Source organism: Pseudophryne corroboree, chromosome 2 (genome assembly GCF_028390025.1).
Source record: "Pseudophryne corroboree isolate aPseCor3 chromosome 2, aPseCor3.hap2, whole genome shotgun sequence".
NCBI classification, from domain to species: Eukaryota; Metazoa; Chordata; class Amphibia; order Anura; family Myobatrachidae; genus Pseudophryne; species Pseudophryne corroboree.
The window spans coordinates 1,030,782,137-1,030,804,346 of NC_086445.1; the positions used below are offsets into that span (position 1 = coordinate 1,030,782,137).

At 48.9% G+C, this 22,210-nt stretch overlaps 2 long non-coding RNA genes across 3 annotated transcripts in view; one reads left to right on the top strand and one right to left on the bottom strand.

The window, feature by feature from the left end:
* Positions 1-8,353: 8,353 nt before the first annotated feature.
* The window catches only part of LOC134988366 (uncharacterized), a 333,162-nt gene continuing 319,305 nt past the window's right edge, over positions 8,354-22,210 (top strand). Inside the window, exon 1 of one of the 2 annotated variants that reach the window (XR_010193855.1) lies at positions 8,354-8,612. This is a non-coding gene — a long non-coding RNA (uncharacterized LOC134988366). The remainder of the gene's footprint in view (positions 8,613-22,210) is intronic. The other variant, XR_010193849.1, reaches the window with a different exon arrangement.
* Positions 11,902-22,210, bottom strand: part of LOC134988379 (uncharacterized) — an 81,002-nt gene continuing 70,693 nt past the window's right edge. Inside the window, exon 3 of the long non-coding RNA XR_010193866.1 lies at positions 11,902-12,125. This is a non-coding gene — a long non-coding RNA (uncharacterized LOC134988379). The remainder of the gene's footprint in view (positions 12,126-22,210) is intronic.

The window sequence follows — 22,210 nt, forward strand, 5'->3', positions numbered from 1 at the left end:
CTTTGCAGCAGGATGACTGCTGTGATATTTCATCTTCCTCGCAAAGGACTGTTGGACAGTCAATTGCTTACTGGAAGTAGTACAAGTGGTCTTACGACTTCCCCTCTGGGATGACCATCGACTCCCAGCAGCAACAACAGCAGCGCCAGCAGCAGTAGGCGTTACACTCAAGGATGCATCGGAGGAATCCCAGGCAGGAGAGGACTCGTCATAATTGCCAGTGACATGGCCTGCAGGACTATTGGCATTCCTGGGGAAGGAGGAAATTGACACTGAGGGAGTTGGTGGAGTGGTTTGCGTGAGCTTGGTTACAAGAGGAAGGGATTTACTGGTCAGTGGACTGCTTCCGCTGTCGCCCAAAGTTTTTGAACTTGTCACTGACTTATGATGAATGCGCTGCAGGTGACGTATAAGGGAGGATGTTCCGAGGTGGTTAACGTCCTTACCCCTACTTATTACAGCTTGACAAAGGCAACACACGGCTTGACACCTGTTGTCCGCATTTCTGTTGAAATACTTCCACACCGAAGAGCTGATTTTTTTGGTATTTTCACCAGGCATGTCAATGGCCATATTCCTCCCATGGACAACAGGTGTCTCCACGGGTGCCTGACTTAAACAAACCACCTCACCATCAGAATCCTCCTTGTCAATTTCCTCCCCAGCGCCAGCAACACCCATATCCTCCTCATCCTGGTGTACTTCAACACTGACATCTTCAATCTGACTATCAGGAACTGGACTGCGGGTGCTCCTTCCAGCACTTACAGGGGGCGTGCAAATGGTGGAAGGCGCATGCTCTTCACGTCCAGTGTTGGGAAGGTCAGGCATCGCAACCGACACAATTGGACTCTCCTTGTGGATTTGTGATTTCGAAGAATGCACAGTTCTTTGCTGTGCTTTTGCCAGCTTAAGTCTTTTCATTTTTCTAGCGAGAGGCTGAGTGCTTCCATCCTCATGTGAAGCTGAACCACTAGCCATGAACATAGGCCAGGGCCTCAGCCGTTCCTTGCCACTCCGTGTGGTAAATGGCATATTGGCAAGTTTACGCTTCTCCTCCGACGATTTTATTTTAGATTTTTGAGTCCTTTTTTTACTGATATTTTGTGTTTTGGATTTTACATGCTCTGTACTATGACATTGGGCATCGGCCTTGGCAGACGACGTTGATGGAATTTCATCGTCTCGGCCATGACTAGTGGCAGCAGCTTCAGCACGAGGTGGAAGTGGATCTTGATCTTTCCCTATTTTTGGAACCTCAACATTTTTGTTCTCTATATTTTAATAGGCACAACTAAAAGGCACCTCAGGTAAACAATGGAGATGGATGGATACTAGTATACTTATGGATGACGAGTGACTGACGACACAGAGGTAGCTACAGCCGTGGACTACCGTACTGCGTCTGCTAGTATAGAGATGATAATGATATAAAAAATATATATATATCACTACTGCAGGTATATATAATATAATGACGGACCTGCTGGACACTGTCAGCAGACTCCTAAACTACTAGTATGAAGAAGATAGAAAAAAAAACCCCCACCACAGGTAGGTATACAATTATGGACGAGCACTGACGACACAGAGGTAGCCACAGCCGTGGGCTACCGTACTGCGTCTGCTAGTATAGAGATGATAATGATATAAAAAATATATATATCACTACTGCAGGTATATATAATATAATGACGGACCTGCTGGACACTGTCAGCAGACTCCTAAACTACTAGTATGAAGAAGATAGAAAAAAAAAACCCACCACAGGTAGGTATACAATTATGGACGAGCACTGACGACACAGAGGTAGCCACAGCCGTGGACTACCGTACTGCGTCTGCTAGTATAGAGATGATAATGATATAAAAAATATATATATATCACTACTGCAGGTATATATAATATAATGACGGACCTGCTGGACACTGTCAGCAGACTCCTAAACTACTAGTATGAAGAAGATAGAAAAAAAAACCTACCACAGGTAGGTATACAATTATGGACGAGCACTGATGACACAGAGGTAGCTACAGCCGTGGACTACCGTACTGCGTCTGCTAGTATAGAGATGATAATGATATAAAAAATATATATATATCACTACTGCAGGTATATATAATATAATGACGGACCTGCTGGACACTGTCAGCAGACTCCTAAACTACTAGTATGAAGAAGATAGAAAAAAAAACCCCACCACAGGTAGGTATACAATTATGGACGAGCACTGACGACACAGAGGTAGCTACAGCCGTGGACTACCGTACTGCGTCTGCTAGTATAGAGATGATAATGATATAAAAAATATATATATATCACTACTGCAGGTATATATAATATAATGACGGACCTGCTGGACACTGTCAGCAGACTCCTAAACTACTAGTATGAAGAAGATAGAAAAAAAAAACCCACCACAGATAGGTATACAATTATGGACGAGCACTGACGACACAGAGGTAGCTACAGCCGTGGACTACCGTACTGCGTCTGCTAATATAGAGATGATAAAGATGATAGAGATGAACAAAAAAAATATAACACTACTGCAGGTAAATATTTATATAATATAATGAATGACGGACCTGCTGGACACTGTCAGCAGAATGCGTTTATAGAATAAAAAAAAAAACACCACAGGAGTGTTTAACTTTTTCAGGCAGACAATATACTGGTGGTCACTGGTCAGTCACACTGGCAGCAAAAGTGTGCACTGTACTCCTGCTATAACTGCACCCCAGTCTCCCCCACAATTCAGCTGTGTGAGCAGTGAGCACTCAGCACAGTCAGATATACATAGATGATATTATCAATCATGCAGCACACTGAGGCTGAGCACAGATATGGTATGTGACTGTGTATCGTTTTTTTTCAGGCAGAGAACGGATTATATTAAATAATAAAGTGGTCAGTCACTAGTAACTAACTATCAGCAAAACTCTGCACTCTGAGTACTCCTAATGCTCCCCAAAATTACTAAGTAATCAACTCAAGTGTCTCTATCTATTCTAACGGAGAGGACGCCAGCCACGTCCTCTCCCTATCAATCTCAATGCACGTGTGAAAATGGCGGCGACGCGCGGCTCCTTATATAGAATCCGAGTCTCGCGATAGAATACGAGCCTCGCGAGAATCCGACAGCGGGATGATGACGTTCGGGCGCGCTCGGGTTAGCCGAGCAAGGCGGGAAGATCCGAGTCTGCCTCGGACCCGTGTAAAAAGGCTGAAGTTCGGGGGGGTTCGGATTCCGAGGAACCGAACCCGCTCATCTCTAATTTTCAGTCTATTCTGAACACCTCACACCTCACAATATTATTTTTAGTCCTAAAATTTGCACCGAGGTCGCTGGATGGCTAAGCTAAGCGACACAAGTGGCCGACACAAACACCTGACCCATCTAGGAGTGGCACTGCAGTGTCAGGCAGGATGGCACTTCAAAATAATAGTCCCCAAACAGCACATGATGCAAAGAAAAATGAAAGAAAAAAGAGGTGCAAGATAGAATTGTCCTTGGGCCCTCCCACCCACCCTTATGTTGTATAAACAGGACATGCACACTTTAACGAACCCATCATTTCAGCGACAGTGTCTGCCACACGACTGTGACTGAAATGACTGGTTGGTTTGGGCCCCCACCAAAAAAAGAAGCAATCAATCTCTCCTTGCACAAACTGGCTCTACAGAGGCAAGATGTCCACCTCATCATCATCCTCCGATTCCTCACCCCTTTCACTGTGTACATCCCCCTCCTCACAGATTATTAATTCGTCCCCACTGGAATCCACCATCTCAGATCCCTGTGTACTTTCTAGAGGCAATTGCTGCTGGTGAATGTCTCCACGGAGGAATTGATTATAATTCATTTTGATGAACATCATCTTCTCCACATTTTCTGGAAGTAACCTCGTACGCCGATTGCTGACAAGGTGAGCGGCTGCACTAAACACTCTTTTGGAGTACACACTGGAGGGAGGGCAACTTAGGTAGAATAAAGCCAGTTTGAGGCAAGGGCCTCCAAATTGCCTCTTTTTCCTGCCAGTATACGTACGGACTGTCTGACGTGCCTACTTGGATGCGGTCACTCATATAATCCTCCACCATTCTTTCAATGGTGACAGAATCATATGCAGTGACAGTAGACGACATGTCAGTAATCATTGGCAGGTCCTTCAGTCCGGACCAGATGTCAGCACTCGCTCCAGACTGCTCTGCATCACCGCCAGCGGGTGGGCTCGGAATTCTTAGCCTTTTCCTCGCAGCCCCAGTTGTGGGAGAATGTGAAGGAGGAGCTGTTGACGGGTCACGTTCCGCTTGACTTGACACTTTTCTCACCAGCAGGTCTTTGAACCTCTGCAGACTTGTGTCTGTCGGAAAGAGAGATACAACGTAGGTTTTAAAACTAGGATCGAGCACGGTGGCCAAAATGTAGTGCTCTGATTTCAACAGATTGACCACCCGTGAATCCTGGTTAAGCGAATTAAGGGCTCCATCCACAAGTCCCACATGCCTAGCGGAATCGCTCTGTTTTAGCTCCTCCTTCAATGTCTCCAGCTTCTTCTGCAAAAGCCTGATGAGGGGAATGACCTGACTCGGGCTGGCAGTGTCTGAACTGACTTCATGTGTGGCAAGTTCAAAGGGTTTCAGAACCTTGCACAATGTTGAAATCATTCTCCACTGCGCTTGAGTCAGGTGCATTCCTCCTCCTTTGCCTATATCGTAGGCAGATGTATAGGCTTGAATGGCCTTTTGCTGCTCCTCCATCCTCTGAAGCATATAGAGGGTTGAATTCCACCTCGTTACCACCTCTTGCTTCAGATGATGGCAGGGCAGGTTCAGGAGTGTTTGCTGGTGCTCCAGTCTTCGGCACGCGGTGGCTGAATGCCGAAAGTGGCCCGCAATTCTTTGGGCCACCGATAGCACCTCTTGCACGCCCCTGTCGTTTTTTAAATAATTCTGCACCACCAAATTTAATGTATGTGCAAAACATGGGACGTGCTGGAATTTGCCCAGATGTAATGCACGCACAATATTGCTGGCGTTGTCCGATGTCACAAATCCCCAGTAGAGTAGAATTGGGGTAAGCCATTCTGCGATGATGTTCCTCAAGTCTGTAGTTGCCTGTGAATTAACGGTGGATAACGGAAACACGTTTCTCACCGCCCAGGCTGACAAGGCCTGAGTTATCCGCTTTGCAGCAGGATGGCTGCTGTGATATTTCATCTTCCTCGCAAAGGACTGTTGGACAGTCAATTGCTTACTGGAAGTAGTACAAGTGGTCTTCCGACTTCCCCTCTGGGATGACAATCGACTCCCAGCAGCAACAACAGCAGCGCCAGCAGCAGTAGGCGTTACACTCAAGGATGCATCGGAGGAATCCCAGGCAGGAGAGGACTCGTCAGACTTGACAGTGACATGGCCTGCAGGACTATTGGCTTTCCTGTGTAAGGAGGAAATTGACACTGAGGGAGTTTGTGGTGTGGTTTGCAGGAGCTTGGTTACAACAGGAAGGGATTTACTGGTCAGTGGACTGCTTCCGCTGTCATCCAAAGTTTTTGAACTTGTCACTGACTTATGATAAATGCGCTGCAGGTGACGTATTAGGGAGGATGTTCCGAGGTGGTTAACGTCCTTACCCCTACTTATTACAGCTTGACAAAGGCAACACACGGCTTGACACCTGTTGTCCGCATTTGTGTTAAAATGATTCCACACCGAAGAGGTGATTTTTTTTGTAATTTGACCAGGCATGTCAATGGCCATATTCGTCCCACGGACAACAGGTGTCTCCCCGGGTGCCTGACTTAAACAAACCACCTCACCATCAGAATCCTCCTTGTCAATTTCCTCCTCAGCGCCAGCAACACCCATATCCTCATCCTGGTGTACTTCAACAGTGACATCTTCAATTTGACTATCAGTAACTGGACTGCGGGTGCTTCTTCCAGCACTTGCAGGGGGCGTGCAAATGGTGGAAGGAGCCACCTCTTCCCGTCCAGTGTTGGGAAGGTCAGGCATCGCAACCGACACAATTGGACTCTCCTTGGGGATTTGTGATTTAGAAGAACGCACAGTTCTTTGCTGTGCTTTTGCCAGCTTAAGTCTTTTCATTTTTCTAGCGAGAGGATGAGTGCTTCCATCCTCATGTGAAGCTGAACCACTAGCCATGAACATAGGCCAGGGCCTCAGCCGTTTCTTGCCACTCCGTGTCGTAAATGGCATATTGGCAAGTTTACGCTTCTCCTCAGACGCTTTTAATTTTGATTTTCGGGTCATTTTACTGAACTTTTGTGTTTTGGATTTTACATGCTCTCTACTATGACATTGGGCATCGGCCTTGGCAGACGACGTTGATGGCATTTCATCGTCTCGGCCATGACTAGTGGCAGCAGCTTCAGCACGAGGTGGAAGTGGATCTTGATCTTTCCCTATTTTACCCTCCACATTTTTGTTCTCCATTTTTTAATGTGTGGAATTATATGCCAGTATCAATAGCAATGGCCTACTACTATATATACTGCGCACAACTGAAATGCACCACAGGTATGGATGGATAGTATACTTGACGACACAGAGGTAGGTAGAGCAGTGGCCTACTGTACCGTACTGCTATATATTATATACTGGTGGTCAGCAAACTGTGCAAAACTGAAATACACCACAGGTATGGATGGAAAGTATATTTGACGACACAGAGGTAGGTAGAGCAGTGGCCTACTGTACCGTACTGCTATATATTATATACTGGTGGTCAGCAAACTGTGCAAAACTGAAATGCACCACAGGTATGGATGGATAGTATACTTGACAACACAGAGGTAGGTAGAACAGTGGCCTACTGTACCGTACTGCTATATATTATATACTGGTGGTCAGCAAACTGTGCAAAACTGAAATGCACCACAGGTATGGATGGATAGTATACTTGACGACACAGAGTTAGGTAGAGCAGTGGCCTACTGTACCGTACTGCTATATATTATATACTGGTGGTCAGCAAACTGTGCAAAACTGAAATGCACCACAGGTATGGATGGATAGTATACTTGATGACACAGAGGTAGGTAGAGCAGTGGCCTTCTGTACCGTACTCCTATATATTATATACTGGTGGTCAGCAAAATTATGCACTGTACTCCTACTATATACTACAATGCAGCACAGATATGGAGCGTTTTTCAGGCAGAGAACGTATAATACTGGTGGTCACTGGTCAGCAAAACTCTGCACTGTACTCCTCCTATATAATACTGCTGGTCCCCAGTCCCCACAATAAAGCAGTGTGAGCACAGATATATGCAGCACACTGAGCACAGATATGGAGCGATTTTCAGGCAGAGAACGTATAATACTGGTGGTCACTGGTCAGCAAAACTCTGCACTGTACTCCTCCTATATAATACTGCTGGTCCCCAGTCCCCACAATAAAGCAGTGTGAGCACAGATATATGCAGCACACTGAGCACAGATATGGAGCATGTTTCAGGCAGAGAACGTATAATACTGGTGGTCACTGGTCAGCAAAACTCTGCACTGTACTTCTCCAATAATACTGCTGGTCCCCAGAATAAAGATATTTGCAGCCCCCTGAAAGTTCTGAAACAAAGTGAGAGGACGCCAGACACGTCCTCTCACTATCATTTCCAATGCACGAGTGAAAAATGGCGGCGACGCACGGCTCCTTATATAGAATCCGAATCTCGCGAGAATCCGACAGCGGGATGATGACGTTCGAGCGCGCTCGGGTTAACCGAGCAATACTGGAGTATCCAAGTATGCCTTGGACCCGTGTAAAATGGGTGAAGTTCGGGGGGGTTCGGATTCCGAGGAACCGAACCCGCTCATCACTAGTCACCAGCAGCACAGAGTATATCAGGAGAAGAGTGATGTGTCAGTGAGGACAGGGCTGCATGTGACAAGGGCAGTGACATGATGTGAGGAGGGGAATGGAGGCAGCAAAAAGCCACAGACTGAGCGTTATATAGTGGAAGGAGCAGGGTCCCCAGCAGCACAGAGTATATCAGGAGATGAGTTATGTGTCAGTGAGGACAGGGCTGCATGTGACAGGGGTAGTGACACGTCAGAGTTATATAGTGGGAGGAGCAGGGTCCCCAGCAGCACAGAGTACAGGGTTGCCTACCCTCCCGCATTTAGCGGGAGGCTCCCGATTTTTAAGTGAGCCTCCCGCTGCCCCGTTTACCTTGCCTGCCCTACCGGTTTTTAAAGCAGCTCCTTGTAAACCCGGACAGCGCATGCGCGAGTCCGGAAATGCGGGGGGCGGAGCTTGCGCTGAAGAGGTCACAGCTGGCGGCCACCGCGGGGTTGTGGGTAGCGGTGGCCGTCCTGCTGTGCATACTGAGTCGGGCAGTCTGAGGCTGAGCGGAGGCAGGAGAGTAATTAACAGAGCAGCTGGTCTACTGACAGCCAGTTGCTCTGCTTCACTGCTGCTGGCCCCGCCCACCTCACTCAGAGTGGGCTGCGTGTAACACACAGCCCAGCTTACCTCTTCCTGGTCCTGCAATCTGCATGTGGCTGCTCAGTGCTGACTCCCCCACCACACTGTCCTGGGACAGTTCCCTGCTCCTCACAGGAAAGAGCAGCAAAGCCAGCAGGTGGGTGCTGTGTGTACTGAGGTTTATGGGGAAGGGGGGGATGTTTGGGCTCTGTATAATACAATGTTATATGGTACTTTGTGTAATATGGGGTGGGGGGGGCTCTGTATAATGTAATGTGCTATTTGGATGTAATATGGGGTGGGGGCTGTGTGTGCTGTGCATAATATAATATGGTAGTGGGTGTAATATGGGGGAGGGGAGCTGTGTGAAATGTGTTACTGGGTGTAATGTTGGGGGGCAACATTACACCCAGTATCCCCCCCCCTCCCCAGCATTACACCCAGCATCCCCCCCCCCCCCCTCCCCGGTTTTCAGTGTCCCACTGTGAAAAATCTGGACGGTGCATGCTCTAGTCCGGAAATGCCGCAGGCGGGGCCTGCATAGGAGACTTCATGACGGATGCGCTATTTCACCTGGGATGGATGCGCTCTGGGAGAGAGGGTCAATCCGGCTCCTGCAAGTGTGCTGTATCCTAAATTCCATCCTCAGTGCAGAGAGCTGCTGGTGAGGGAAGGGCTGGTGTATTCGTCATTTATCCCAGGTACTTAGCGCCACCTTCCCCATCACCTTCCCTCCCTGCAGCCAGTGCCTGAGCAGAACACTGGCAGCTGGCACTGCTGCTGGGCTGCTCTTTCCTGTGTCAATGTGTACCCTGGTCCAGCTGCTGCTTTGTTACCCACTCTGATGTTATACAGCAGCGGGCATTCTACAATCCACAAGATACAGAAGGGATGTAGTCATGTAACTACCCCCTACATCCTGCCCCCTCATAATCCCAACACCCATAGAGTGGGAATAGAACCCGTGGCAGGATGCCGGCATTTGACCGCCGGTCATGCATACCACACCCGATATAGAATAATGATCCCCATTTTCATATAATCACATCTTCCTGCACCCCCCCCCCCCCACAGGCAAACGTTCCTAGCCCTCCTGGTTTTTCAATGTCCCTCCATAAAAATCCAGACTGCGCATGCGCGAGTCTGTAAATGCCGGGGCCTGCATGGGTTGTGGGTAGCCGTGGCCGTCTCGCAGTGCATACTCAGAGAGTCTGAGTGGAGGCTAGTGTGCTCGTGGTGGCAGTGTCAGCAGCAGAGGCGGCAGTGTCAGCGACAGTGGTGGCATCTTCTCCCCCCACAGTGGCCTGTTAAAATGTAAGGGAATTTAATAAACTAGATTGCGTCAAGGTGACCATGGTGTCTGGATTGGGCAGGAGAAAGGGAGGAAGCTGGGTGCTGAATGTCACAGACAATAACTGCACTCTGAAAGTGCACTCACTGACAGACATCTATGCTCTCTCTGGTGGTAGGTAATGTCTGTGACACTCAGCACCAGTTTCTTCCCTTTCTCCTGTCAGCATTTAGGTCTTGAGTTAGTGTAAATGGAACCAATCTTACAGTGGCCTAACTGAGAATAAAAATAAATGTTATTTGTACAGTTGTATATGCAAGTTCTCATTTGGGAGCAAAGGTGTCCAAGGTGATTTTTAAATTAAAGTGATCTCACACTGCCAATAAACCAGCAGCTCAGCTGCAGGCCACACCCCTGAGTGGCAATATATATGCCCATAGGTGGAGCTAGACACGCCCTTTGGGTGGAATATGACACGCCCCTTCAGCGTTGCACAGCGTATTCTGCTAACACTTGCAATCTCCCTGAAGCTAGTTTTCAAAAGTAGGCAAGTATGACAGAGTATATCAGGAGATGAGGGGTGTGTCAGTGAGGACAGGGCTGCATGTGACAGGGGCAGTCACATAATGTGAGGAGGGGAATGGAGGCAGCAGGAAGCCACAGACTGAGAGTTATAAAATGGGTGGAGCAGGGTCCCCAGCAGCGCAGAGTATATCAGGAGATGAGTGATGTGTCAGTGAGGACAGGGCTGCATGTGACAGGGGCAGTGACATGATGTGAGGAAGGGAATGGAGGCAGCAGGAAGCCACAGACTGAGAGTTATATAGTGGGAGGAGCAGGGCCCCCAGCAGCACAGAGTATATCAGGAGATGAGTGATGTGTCAGTGAGGACAGGGCTGCATGTGACAGGGGCAGTGACATGATGTGAGGAGGGGAATGGAGGCAGCAGGAGGCCACAGACTGAGAGTTATATAGTGGGAGGAGCAGGATCCCCAGCAGCACAGAGTATATCAGGAGATGAGTGTTGTGTCAGTGAGGACAGGGCTGCATGTGACTGGGGCAGTGACATGATGTGAGGAGGGGAATGGAGGCAGCAGGCAGCACAGACTGAGAGTTATATAGTGGGAGGAGCACAGTCCCCCAGCAGCACAGAGTATATCAGGAGATGAGGGATGTGTCAGTGAGGACAGGACTGCATGTGACAGGGGCAGTGACATGGTGTGAGGAGGGGAATGGAGGCAGCAGGAAGCCACAGACTGAGAGTTATATAGTGGGAGGAGCAGCGTCAGGGAAGCAAGATATGCTTATATACTAGATCTCCACTCCAACCAACGTAAATTAACGAGCAACTATCATTCTAATTTACCATCCTCATCCCGTAGTGAAGCAGGGGTACTCAACTATCTACAATGTTATTTATACTGTGTGTTTAATATTTAAACTTATTTATGTAAACAGACATTCTTAAAATCCCTGGCAACACTGGGTACTCCAGCTAGTATAAGATATATGGCCATGGCCCGTGAAGGGGTGGATTTTTTTAGTTGAAACCCTGCCAGTACTGTATTTTAGGTTGGATAATAAAGGGTACTGTATGTGTACAAAGTTTGGACCAGATCCATGAAGCCATGTAGGAGCCATGTAGATCTATATCTGGAGCAAAGTTACAGCAATGATCATTTCACAAACTTGCACCCGTTAATCTTCAGGCACATCTTATTTGCAATGAACGTATCTTACACCATACAACAGAATTAATGCATGCAGTACTTCTCTTTCGGAATAGATTTGGCATTCTTAGTTACAGTAATTGTTAGCGGCACCCCTGGGAAAAGGAGATGATGCAGAAATTAGTAAGTTGGAGGAAACAGAAAACTTTTGAGCTCCTAATAAAACTGCAATTTTGTGTAAGTATTTTGCAGATTATGCAGCTGTGATGGAATAATGTTCTGTGGTCGGCAAAGCAGCGCCAACGGCTTGCTCCAGGGCCTGCGTGCGCCGCGCCTCCTCCTGCTAATTAATACCAATCAAAATGTAGAAAATGAGAAAGTAGGCCAGATCTCTGCCCCATCGCTCTCCGCGCTAGAACGATCTGAAGTGCAATGAGAGTCGCAGAAAGGATGAGGAACGACGTGGTTACTTTTTCAGACCTGTTTATTATTCTTAATAAAATGAAAAGTTTTTCCTTCGAGCAGCTGACGCTTCGGCGGACACAGTCAGCGACTCTCGGAGTCCCCTGGTGACTTCTCGCTCTAATAACGGGATCGCAGTTCTGCAAAGCAAACCTTTCAGCCGTTATTCAGTGTAGCGCTTAGTATCACTGACGGCTGTGAGCGCTGCAAATTGCGTCCTCCAGGTGACTGCTTAATGCCGTGGAAACTGTAAATACAAGTGACTTGATTAAAACAGAGAATACAATATACAGCTAAAGAGAAAAGCAGCTGTATCTGGAATAAATGCTTTTACAGGTTACATTTTGCAATTTGCTTGAATGCTGAGTATTTATTATTGCTCTAACGTCCTAGTGGATGCTGGGGATTCCGTAAGGACCATGGGGAATAGACGGGCTCCGCAGGAGACTGGGCACTCTAAAGAAAGATTTAGTACTACCTGGTGTGCACTGGCTCCTCCCTCTATGCCCCTCCTCCAGACCTTAGTTAGAATCTGTGCCCGGCCAGAGCTGGGTGCTTTTAGTGAGCTCTCCTGAGCTTGCTAATAAGAAAGTATTTTAGTTAGGTTTTTTATTTTCAGAGAGCTTCTGCTGGCAACAGACTCTCTGCTACGAGGGACTGAGGGGAGAGAAGCAAACCTACTAACTGCGGCTAGGTTGCGCTTCTTAGGCTACTGGACACCATTAGCTCCAGAGGGTTCGAACACAGGATCTTAACCTTGGTCGTCCGTTCCCGGAGCCGCGCCGCCGTCCCCCTCGCAGAGCCAGAAGACAGAAGCCGGCAGAAGCAAGAAGAGATCGAAATCGGCGGCAGAAGACTCCTGTCTTCACATGAGGTAGCGCACAGCACCGCAGCTGTGCGCCATTGTGCCCACACTACCCACACACTCCGGTCACTGTTGGGAGCAGGGCACACGGGGGGGGGGCGCCCTTGACAGAAATTAGGATACCTCTTGGCAAAAAGACACATATATACAGCTGGGCACTGTATATATGTACGAGCCCCCGCCATTTTATTTACACAGACCCGGGACAGAAGCCCGCCGCTGAGGGGGCGGGGCCTTCTTCCTTAGCACTAACCGGCGCCATTTTCTCTCCACAGCTCCGCTGAGAGGAAGCTCCCCAGGCTCTCCCCTGCAGTATCAAGGTAGAAAAAGGGTAAAAAGAGAGGGGGGGCACATAAATTTAGGCGCAAATTATCATAAACAGCAGCTACTGGGTAAACACTAAATTACTGTGTAATCCCTGGGTTATATAGCGCTGGGGTGTGTGCTGGCATACTCTCTCTCTGTCTTTGTGGGGTCCTGTCCTCAATTAGAGCATTCCCTGTGTGTGTGCGGTGTGTCGGTACGTTTGTGTCAACATGTTTGATAAGGACGGTTACGTGGAGGCAGAACAAGTGCAAGTGAATGTGGTGTCGCCGCCGACGGCGCCGACACCTGATTGGATGGATATGTGGAAGGTGTTAAATGATAACGTAAGCTCCTTGCATAAAAGGTTGGATAATCAGTCAGGATCTCAACCCATGTCTGATTCTACAGCTCAGGGGCCGTCAGGGTCTCAAAAGCGTCCACTATCCCAGTTGGTTGACACAGATGTCGACACGGATTCTGACTCCAGTGTCGATGACGATGATGCAAAGTTGCAGCCTAAAATGACTAAAGCCATCCGATACATGATTATAGCAATGAAGGATGTATTGCACATATCGGAGGAAAACCCTGTCCCTGACAAGAGGGTTTATATGTTTGGGGAGAAAAAGCAAGAAGTGACTTTTCCCCCTTCACATGAATTAAATGAGTTATGTGAAAAAGCGTTGGATTCCCCTGATAGGAAAGTACTGGTTTCCAAAAGATTACTTATGGCGTATCCTTTCCCGCCAACGGATAGGTTACGCTGGGAATCCTCCCCTAGGGTAGACAAAGCGTTGACACGCTTATCTAAAAAGGTGGCCCTGCCGTCACAGGATATGGCCGCACTAAAGGATCCTGCAGATAGGAAACAGGAAGGTATCCTGAAGTCTGTTTATACACATTCTGGTACTCTTCTGAGGCCAGCAATTGCTTCGGCCTGGATGTGTAGTGCTGTAGCAGCATGGACAGATACTCTGTCTGAGGAGATAGATACCCTGGACAGGGAGACTATTTTACTGACCCTAGGCCATATCAAAGACGCTGTCCTATATATGCGGGATGCCCAGAGGGACATTTGCCTGCTGGGCTCTAGAATAAACGCAATGTCGATTTCTGCCAGAAGGGTCCTATGGACTCGGCAATGGACAGGTGATGCCGACTCTAAAAAACACATGGAGGTGTTACCTTATAAGGGTGAGGATTTGTTTGGGGACGGTCTCTCGGACCTAGTTTCCACAGCTACGGCTGGGAAGTCAAATTTCTTGCCATATATTCCCTCACAGCCAAAGAAAGCACCGTATTACCAAATGCAGTCCTTTCGTTCACAAAAAAGCAAGAAAGTCAGAGGTGCATCCTTTCTTGCCAGAGGCAGGGGTAGAGGAAAAAAACTGCACCATGCAGCTAGTTCACAGGAACAAAAGTCCTCCCCGGCTTCCACTAAATCCACCTCATGACGCTGGGGCTCCACAGCTGGAGCCAGGAGCGGTGGGGGCGCGTCTCCGAAATTTCAGCCACCAGTGGGTTCGCTCACGGGTGGATCCTTGGGCTATACAAATTGTGTCTCAGGGATACAAGCTGGAATTCGAGGTGACGCCCCCTCACCGTTACCTAAAATCGGCCTTGCCAGCTTCCCCCATGGAAAGGGAGGTAGTGTTGGCAGCAATTCACAAGCTATATCTCCAGCAGGTGGTAGTGAAGGTTCCCCTCCTTCAACAGGGAAGGGGTTACTATTCCACTATGTTTGTGGTACCGAAACCGGACGGTTCGGTCAGACCCATTTTGAATTTAAAATCCCTGAACATTTATCTGAAGAAATTCAAGTTCAAGATGGAATCGCTCAGAGTGGTCATTGCAAGCCTGGAGGAAGGGGATTTTATGGTGTCTCTGGACATCAAGGATGCGTACTTGCATGTCCCAATTTATCCACCTCATCAGGAGTACCTCAGGTTTGTGGTACAGGACTGTCATTACCAATTCCAGACGTTGCCGTTTGGCCTGTCCATGGCACCGAGAATATTTACCAAGGTGATGGCGGAAATGATGGTGCTCCTTCGGAAGCAAGGGGTTACAATTATCCCATACTTGGACGATCTCCTCATAAAGGCGAGGTCCAGGGAGCGGTTGCTGATCAGCGTAGCACACTCTCAGGAAGTGTTGCGACAGCACGGCTGGATTCTGAATATTCCAAAGTCACAGCTGATTCCTACGACGCGTCTGCCCTTCCTGGGCATGATTCTGGACACAAGCCAGAAAAAGGTGTTTCTCCCGGAGGAAAAGGCTCAGGAGCTCGTGACTCTGGTCAGAGACCTCCTAAAACCAAAACAGGTATCGGTGCATCACTGCACGCGAGTCCTGGGAAAGATGGTGGCGTCATACGAAGCCATTCCCTTCGGCAGGTTCCATGCGAGGATCTTTCAGTGGGATCTGTTGGACAAGTGGTCCGGATCGCATCTTCAGATGCATCGGCTGATCACCCTGTCCCCCAGGGCCAGGGTGTCTCTTCTGTGGTGGCTGCAAAGTGCTCACCTCCTCGAGGGCCGCAGGTTCGGCATACAGGACTGGGTCCTGGTGACCACGGATGCAAGCCTCCGAGGATGGGGGGCAGTCACTCAGGGAAGAAACTTCCAGGGGCTGTGGTCAAGTCAGGAGACTTGTCTGCACATCAATATCCTGGAACTAAGGGCCATATACAACGCCCTGAGTCAAGCGGAGCCTCTGCTTCGAAACCAACCAGTGCTGATTCAGTCAGACAACATCACTGCAGTGGCCCATGTAAACCGCCAGGGCGGCACAAGAAGAAGGGTGGCAATGGCAGAAGCCACCAGGATTCTTCGTTGGGCGGAGAATCACGTACTAGCACTGTCAGCAGTGTTCATTCCGGGAGTGGAGAACTGGGAAGCAGACTTCCTCAGCAGGCACGACCTCCACCCGGGAGAGTGGGGACTTCATCAAGAAGTCTTCACGCAGATTGCAAATCGATGGGAACTGCCACAGGTGGACATGATAGCGTCCCGTCTCAACAAAAAGCTAAAAAGGTATTGCGCCAGGTCAAGAGACCCTCAGGCGATAGCTGTGGATGCACTTGTAACACCGTGGGAGTTCCAGTCGGTCTATGTGTTTCCTACTGAGAATTGTGAGAAAAAGAGTGAGAACAATACTCATTGTTCCGGATTGGCCAAGAAGGACTTGGTACCCGGAATTGCAAGAAATGCTCACAGAGGACCCATGGCCTCTGCCTCTCAGACAGGACCTGTTGCAACAAGGGCCCTGTCTGTTCCAAGACTTACCGCGGCTGCGTTTGACGGCATGGCGGTTGAACGCCGGATCCTTGCGGAAAAAGGCATTCCGGATGAAGTTATTCCTATGCTGATAAAGGCTAGGAAGGACGTGACAGCAAAGCATTATCACCGTATATGGCGAAAATATGTTGCTTGGTGTGAGGCCAGGAAGGCTCCTACAGAGGAATTCCAGCTGGGCCGGTTTCTGCACTTCCTACAGTCAGGAGTGACTGTGGGCTTAAAATTAGGATCCATAAAGGTCCAGATTTCGGCCCTATCCATTTTCTTTCAAAAGGAACTGGCTTCGCTTCCTGAAGTTCAGACGTTTGTAAAGGGAGTGCCTCATATTCAGCCCCCTTTTGTGCCACCAGTGGCACCTTGGGATCTTAACGTGGTGTTGAGTTTCCTGAAATCTCACTGGTTTGAGCCACTTAAGACCGTGGAGCTAAAGTATCTCACGTGGAAAGTGGTCATGCTATTGGCCTTAGCTTCGGCTAGGCGTGTGTCAGAATTGGCAGCTTTGTCATGTAAAAGCCCCTATCTGGTTTTCCATATGGACAGGGCAGAATTACGGACTCGTCCGCAATTTCTTCCGAAGGTGGTGTCATCTTTTCATTTGAACCAACCTATTGTGGTGCCTGCGGCTACTCGTGACTTGGAGGACTCCAAGTTGCTTGATGTAGTCAGGGCTTTGAAGATTTATGTAGCCAGGACGGCTGGAGTCAGGAAAACTGACTCGCTGTTCATCCTGTATGCATCCAACAAGCTGGGTGCTCCTGCTTCAAAGCAGACTATTGCTCGCTGGATCTGTAACACGATTCAGCAGGCTCATTCTGCGGCTGGTTTGCCGCATCCAAAATCAGTGAAAGCCCATTCCACAAGGAAAGTGGGCTCTTCTTGGGCGGCTGCCCGAGGGGTCTCGGCATTACAACTTTGCCGAGCAGCTACTTGGTCGGGTTCAAACACCTTTGCAAAGTTCTATAAGTTTGATACCCTGGCTGAGAAGGACCTTGTGTTTGCCCATTCGGTGCTGCAGAGTCATCCGCACTCTCCCGCCCATTTGGGAGCTTTGGTATAATCCCCATGGTCCTTACGGAGTCCCCAGCATCCACTAGGACGTTAGAGAAAATAAGATTTTACTCACCAGTAAATCTATTTCTCGTAGTCCGTAGTGGATGCTGGGCGCCTGTCCCAAGTGCGGACTTTCTGCAATACGTGTATATAGTTATTGCTTAATAAAAGGGTTATGTTATGTTGGCATCTGTTGTTTGATGCTCTGTTGTTTTTCATACTGTTAACTGGGTAAGTTTATCACGAGTTATACGGTGTGATTGGTGTGGCTGGTATGAGTCTTACCCTGGATTCCAAAATCCTTTCCTTGTAATGTCAGCTCTTCCGGGCACAGTTTCCTTAACTGAGGTCTGGAGGAGGGGCATAGAGGGAGGAGCCAGTGCACACCAGGTAGTACTAAATCTTTCTTTAGAGTGCCCAGTCTCCTGCGGAGCCCGTCTATTCCCCATGGTCCTTATGGAGTCCCCAGCATCCACTACGGACTACGAGAAATAGATTTACCGGTGAGTAAAATCTTATTTTATTTATTAACAGTTTCTTATATAGCGCAGAAAATTCAGTTGCGCTTTACAATTGGAAATAACAATGATATAACAAAACTGGGTGATAACAAACAGTCATAGAGGTAGGAGGGCCCTGCTCGCAAGCTTACAATCTATAGGGAAATAGGCATGTGTACACAAGGAAAGGTGCTATCTATTGCATAGTTGTCCACCAGATTGCAAAGGTTCTTGGTGGGCTGAATGATATGGTTATACAGCAATGATGAACCGGGTTCGAGAGGAAGGGAAAGTGAAGAATGAGAAGACATGTGAGGATATGTGTGGACTGTACAGAGTGGATGCAATTTGATAGGAAGGTTTATGAAAGTTATGTGGGCGGTTCTGGAATGTGATAAGCTTGCCTGAAGAGGTGAGTTTTCAGGGAACGCTTGAAGGTTTGGAGACTAGAGGAGAGTCTTATTGTGCGTGGTAGGGCATTCCACAGAGTGGGTGAAGCCCGATGAAAGTCCTGCAGTCGTGAGTGGGAGTGAGTAATGAGTGTGGATGAGAGACGCAGATCTTGTGCAGAGTGGAGAGGTCGGGTCGGGAGATATTTTGAGATAAGGGAATAGATGTACGTTGGTGTAGTTTGGTTAATGGCCTTGTGTGTGAGTAAAAGTATTTTATATTGAATACAGTAGAATCAGTGCCGTAACTAGGCATTTTAGCGCTGTGTGCAAGAAACGACATTGGCGCCCCCCCCCCCCCTATGTAAGACAGGGGCAGTGCGCGCTGCAGGCGCGCGGAAAATATATAGGGGCGTGGCTTTATGGGGAAGGGGTGTGGCCACAAAATAATAGCAATTCATACTACGGTGCACAGTAGTCTCCATTATTCAAATTACGCTGCACAGTAGCGCCACTACACCAGGTAGAGCCCCTTTTCTCTGACGTCCTAGTGGATGCTGGAAACTCCGTAAGGACCATGGGGAATAGACGGCTCCGCAGGAGACTGGGCACATCTAAAGAAAGATTAAGGACTATCTGGTGTGCACTGGCTCCTCCCCCTATGACCCTCCTCCAAGCCTCAGTTAGATTTCTGTGCCCGGCTGAGCTGGATGCACACTAGGGGCTCTCCTGAGCTCCTAGGAAGAAAGTATATGTTAGGTTTTTTATTTTCAGTGAGACCTGCTGGCAACATGCTCACTGCACCGAGGGACTAAGGGGAGAAGAAGCGAACCTACCTAAGTGGTGGTAGCTTGGGCTTCTTAGGCTACTGGACACCATTAGCTCCAGAGGGATCGAACACAGGACCCGACCTCGTCGCCCGTTCCCGGAGCCGCGCCGCCGTCCCCCTTACAGAGCCAGAAGCAAGAAGGTGGTCCGGAAAATCGGCGGCTGAAGACTTTTGTCTTCTCCAAGGTAGCGCACAGCACTGCAGCTGTGCGCCATTGCTCCTCATGCACACCACACACTGCGGTCACTGATGGGTGCAGGGCGCTGGGGGGGGGCGCCCTGAGCAGCAATATTAACACCTTGGCTGGCGAACTGACACCATATATAGCCCCAGGGGCTATATAGGTGTTTATTAACCCCTGCCAGAACTTTTACAATAGCGGGAGATAGCCCGCCGAAAAAGAGGCGGAGCCATCTCCCTCAGCACACTGGCGCCATTTTCCCTCACAGCCCCGCTGGAGGGATCGCTCCCTGGCTCTCCCCTGCAGTCCTGCACTACAGAAAAGGGTTAAAAAGAGAGGGGGGGCACAAATTAGGCGCAATATAAATATATTATGCAGCTATAAGGGAAAAACACTCTGTATAGTGATATCCCTGTGGTATATAGCGCTCTGGTGTGTGCTGGCATACTCTCCCTCTGTCTCCCCAAAGGGCTTTGTGGGGTCCTGTCCTCTGTCAGAGCATTCCCTGTGTGTGTGCTGTGTGTCGGTACTGCTGTGTCGACATGTATGATGAGGATAATGATGTGGAGGCGGAGCAAATGCCTGTGAATGGGATGTCACCCCCTTGCGGGGTCGACACCGGTGTGGATGGACTTATGGAAGGAATTACGTGACAGTGTCAACTCCTTACATAAAAGGTTTGACGACATAGGACAGCCGGCTGCTCAGCTTGTGCCTGTCCAAGCGTCTCATGTCATCAGGGGCTCTAAAACGCCCGCTACCTCAGATGGCAGACACAGATGTTGACACGGATACCGACTCCACTGTCGACGACGATGAGACTAGTGTACCTTCCAATAGGGCCACCCGTTACATGATTGAGGCAATGAAAAATGTATTACACATTTCTGATAATACCCCAGGTACCACAAAAAAGGGTATTATGTTTGGTGACAGAAAACTACCAGTAGTTTTCCTGCATCTGAGGAATTGATATGAGGTGTGTAAGGAAGCGTGGACTTCCCCCGATAAGAAATTGATAATTTCTAAGCAGCGTACCCTTTTCCGCCAGAGGATAGGTCACGTTGGGAAATACCCCCTAGGGTAGATAAAGCGGTTACACGCTTATTAAAAAAGGTGGCACTACCGTCTCCGGATACGGCCGCCCTGAAGTACCTGCTGATAGAAAGCAGAAAACTACCCTTAAAGCTATATACACACACACGGGCATTATATTGAGACCTGCTATTGCCTCGGCATGGATGTGCAGTGCGGCAGCTGCGTGGTCAGATTCCCTGTCGGATAATATTTATACTATAGATAGGGACAATATTTTGCTGAAAATAGAGCATATAAAAGACGCTGTCTTATACATGCGTGATGCACAGAGGGATATTTGCCGACTGGCATCACTAATAAGCGATATGTAAAACCATTGCCGCCAGACGGGGGTTATGGACTCGGCAATGGTCGGGCGATGCCGATTCAAAACGGCACATGGCAGTTTGCCCTATAAGGGGGTGGAACTGTTTGGGGATGGTCTTTCAGACCTCGTTTCCACAGCTACGGCTGGGAAATCAAAACTTTTGCCACAAGCTACCCCACAGCAAAAGTAAGCACTGTAGTATCAGGTACAGTCCCTTCGGCCCCAGAAAAGTAGAGGACTAGAGGCTCATCTTTTCTGCCAAGAGGAAAAGGTAGAGGGAAAAAGCTGCAGCACACAGCTAGTTCCCAAGAGCAGAAGTCCTCCCCTGCGTCCGGTAAGTCCACAGCATGACGCTGGGGCTGCTCAGGCGGACCCGGGTACGGTGGGGGCCCCTCTCAGAGATTCAGCGCACAGTGGGCTCTCTCACAGGTGGATCCCTGGGTTCTTCAAACAGTGTCTCAGGGGTACAGGCTGAAATTCGAGACGTCTCCCCCCCGCCGTTTCCTAAAATCTGCCTTACCGGCAACTCCCTCTGCCAGGGAGGCAGTGTTGGTGGCTATCCAAAAACGGTATTCACAGCAAGTGATTATCAAGGTACCCCTCCTTCAACAGGAAAAGGGTTACTTTTCCACAATGTTTGTGGTACCGAAACCGGACGGTTCGGTGAGACCCACCTTAAATTTAAAATCCTTGAACACATATAACAAAAGATTCGAGTTCAAGATGGAATCGCTCAGGGCGATTATTGCGAACCTGGACGAGGGGGATTACAGGGTCTCTCTGGACATCAAGGATACTTACCTGCATGTCCCCATTTGCCCTCCTCACCAGGAGTACCTCAAGGTTGTGGTACAGGACTGTCACTATCAGTTCCAGACGCTGCCGTTTGGATTATCCACGGCACCGAGGGTCTTTACCAGGGTAATGACCGAAATGATGATACTCCTTCGCAAGAAGGGAGTTTAATTATCCCGTACTTGGACGATCTCCTGATAAAGGCGAGCTCCAAGGAACAGTTGGTAAGGGGGTAGCACTTTCTCGGGAAGTGCTGCAACAGCTCAATTCCAAAGTCACAGCTGGTCCCGACGACACGTCTTCTGTTCCTTGGAATGATTCTGGAAACAGACCAGAAAAAAGTGTTTCTTCCAATGGAAAAAGCCGAGGAGTTGTCATCTCTAGTCAGAAACCTCCTAAGACCGGGACAGGTGTCGGTACATCAATGCACACGAGTCCTGGGAAAAATGGTAGCTTCGTACGAAGCAATTCCATTAGGAAAGCTCCACGCAAGGAATTGCCAGTGGGACCTGTTGGACAAATGGTCCGGGTCCCATCTCCAGATACAGCAGCGGATAACCCGGTCGGCAAGAACCAGGGTGTCGCTGCGGTGGTGGCTGCAGAGGGCTCATCTACTAGAGAGCCGCAGATTCGGAATACAGGACTGGGTCCTGGTGACCACGGATGCCAGCCTTCGGGGCTGGGGTGCAGTCACACAGGGAGTGAAATTCCAA